Source organism: Ascidiella aspersa, chromosome 7, assembly GCF_963924565.1.
Source record: "Ascidiella aspersa chromosome 7, kaAscAspe10.2, whole genome shotgun sequence".
Taxonomy (NCBI): Eukaryota; Metazoa; Chordata; class Ascidiacea; order Phlebobranchia; family Ascidiidae; genus Ascidiella; species Ascidiella aspersa.
This window is the reverse complement of record NC_139453.1, coordinates 24,495,346-24,498,296: the sequence shown is the minus strand read 5'-3', so window position 1 is coordinate 24,498,296 and position 2,951 is coordinate 24,495,346. Positions and strand designations below refer to the sequence as shown.

The 2,951-nt window shown below is 34.7% G+C and overlaps 1 non-coding gene across 1 annotated transcript; it reads right to left on the bottom strand.

Moving 5' to 3' along the window:
• Positions 1–2,462: 2,462 nt before the first annotated feature.
• On the bottom strand, positions 2,463–2,603 carry LOC146138590 (U4 spliceosomal RNA). Its single transcript, XR_014501547.1, has one exon. It is a non-coding gene; the product is annotated as a U4 spliceosomal RNA (small nuclear RNA).
• Positions 2,604–2,951: the final 348 nt, after the last annotated feature.

The following is a 2,951-nucleotide window of genomic DNA, read 5'->3' as shown; positions in this document are numbered from 1 at the left end:
TCTTTTTGATAAAAATGCGGCTGTCTAAACCTGAACTCATCCAAACCAGTTATTGTGGCATAATTTTAGCGTACAGACTTATATAATTTGACAATTTTTTTCGGATTTTGGATATGACAATTAAATTATCCAGAAAATAATAAAAAACTGTATTTAAACATGTCAATTAACTATAACATAAACCGATATCCTAGCTTTTATTTTCTTATTTAAACAGATACTTTTCCGCCTTTTTAATAACCAACAAAGTATTAGTTGCAAATCGTTAGGGCTTTAAAAAAAAAATAAAAGTTGAGCAACCTTGAGTTAGTGAACTGCTGCCAAACGACCTTGATGTCACAGTTGTGTTTGGCGATGACCTTGTGGATTCGCTTGACCGGGCGGTTCTTCTTGATTCGCTTTCGTCTGTACAACTTCACCACGTCTCGCAATAACCGCGAGATGTCGTCGCTGAGCAGAACAGACAAAAGCGAGGTCAATTTTAAGCATTTTTAACTTATCATTATTTTTCTTGAAGCACATACCATTTGTATTGAACGAAATATAATACATATTATAATAACAAGGTAATACACATTGAATAACTAAGCTAATGAGGTCAAGTTAATCGATGTTATCTGGAGGAAGAGACGTTTTGATACGTACAAGTATCATCACCAGTTAGTATTCAAGCTATATTATAGATCCGTTCATAGTCTACTTAACGATTATACACATATTTATTACTGCGCTTTAGTCCATAACGTCGTGATGGCCAACGTAAACGCGACACTCCTGTTTATACCTAAATTATTTACATTCTGCTGGACAATTTTTTATCTAAAAATATAGGCGAGTAGAAAATACCAAAAGTATTTTTTCTTTAAGACAACAACGTTATGAAAATACCAGAAGCCACAACAGGGCCGATATTTGATACAAGCTACTGAAAGTGCAATACATGATTTTTTTCTTACTCAACGTCAGGCGAGCTGTCAACGTCGCAATCATTTTCTTCGTCGCTGCTTTCCTAAAAACAATACAAATAAAATAAAACAACGTAAGATACCTAAAAAGAGGTAAAAAGTTATGAACGTAAAAATAACGGAATCACATAAACAAACAAACAAACAAAACGCTCATACAAAGACTTATTTTTTTTCATTTTCTGTTAATGGAGCTTTACAATTTAACTTCAAATTAGTTAATTAGCATTTAAGTTCGTCTAACTCTAAAGTTAGGGTATCACTATATAGTAAAGGCTAATTGGTTTAACTTTAGAGAGATATATATATCAAAGCTTTTTTCTTTTTTCACAGAAATACATTAAAAATACAAGTGAAGTGTACCTTTAATAGTACTTTTGCCTTCTTCTTGTGTCGTTTCTTGCTTGGCTTGGCTCGTTCGTAACTGCAACAAGTTAATAAAATCAAACCCCGATATTTTCAGTCATTTGCAAACACATGCCAAACTGACAAAAATGTCAAAATTTTACACACCAAACTTATATTTGTTTTTGTATTGGAGTGCACTTCATTCGTGCCAGACCCAATCTACAATAAAATGCTAATGACGTTTTCAGTTAGTTAGTATAACAACATGGTAAGTGAGGCTATGAAATATACTATTTTAAAAAGATGAAACTACTGTTGACCTTAAAAGCATCGTTGTAAGTTATCTAAAACATTTTTTTTTTTTATTACAGTTGAAATTTTTTTTATTACAGTTGAAATAGAACTCGCAGGAATCTTTAAAAATTTCCATCATCTTAGTACAGACATTGGGCAAAGTACGACCCGCTGGTATTTTTTAATGCATTTTTTGCGCGTAGAACGAATGAACTCTGTCTTTAAAATATGAACGAAAATTCAATTCGATAAAACTCCCTGATTCCCCTTATTTTAATAACCTAGTTTAGTAGTTTATACAACTATTTCGTGTTTCGTCCAATCCATACCGTGTTTGTATCATGACCATTCTATCGTAAGTGACACATCTGCAACTGAAAATCTCAAAATGTTGAACGCATTGAAAGCATTTTGATGCTTCAAACTATATTTTTAAGTTTTTTTATGCAACCTTGCAGCTGGTGGGTCAACACGCCCGCCCATATAACTTGAATAATGCCAATATATCGAGTAGTTCGCTTATATTTTATCTGTGCCTAATGCGTCACAAAATGTAAATTAAAGAACTTTAAACCAAATAGCGGCAATTTTTTGACGCTTGGTGCGACGCCTTAGCATTTTCTGAACAAAAATTAAACTTTAGTTGTACATTCGCGATGTAATAACAGGTTTCTTAAGTTTCATTGTTTTTTAGGGTCACAGTATGACGCCATACTGTGTATGTTAAAGATCCTAAATTTGACCCAGCTCACTGTAAAAAATAATTGCCCACCCTTCCCTAGTATAGCAGAAAGTAAACGCTTTCTTTCTTGGTTTCCTAATGCTGGTTAACAAAAATGATTAAGCAAAGATAGAATTCCGTAGAATCCTTCAGAAATTGCCACAGCCGACGGTTTTTCACGTCGTCAGGGCGGGGTATTGGGTATAGTTTTCAACTAGCAATAATCACGCCTCGGATAAACCTCATTGGCTATGATATCGCCTCTGCGCAAAGCTAAAGATTGACGGAAAATTTTTTTGTCATTAACCGGGAGGTAAATTTTTCGTTTGTGGGCGCCGCGTGCGTAAAACGACAAAACGTTGGCCAGACGTTTCCCTTCATTGTTCGACGCAAGACGCCGTCAGACGTACGGCGTGTCGCGTCAGACGATAGCGTGAGGCAAACTGTCTCGTTCTTTGTTGGACGTTCGTTGTAACACAAATATTTAAGAAGGCTGCTTACTGTTGTTTAGTATTGATATTCCAACTCGCAAAACCTAACAGCTTAACATGCTAGAAATGCCTATTTTTGCAACCTTTTTTCATTGGTAATCCAATTTCAAAGCATGCAAGCTTAAAATGAGC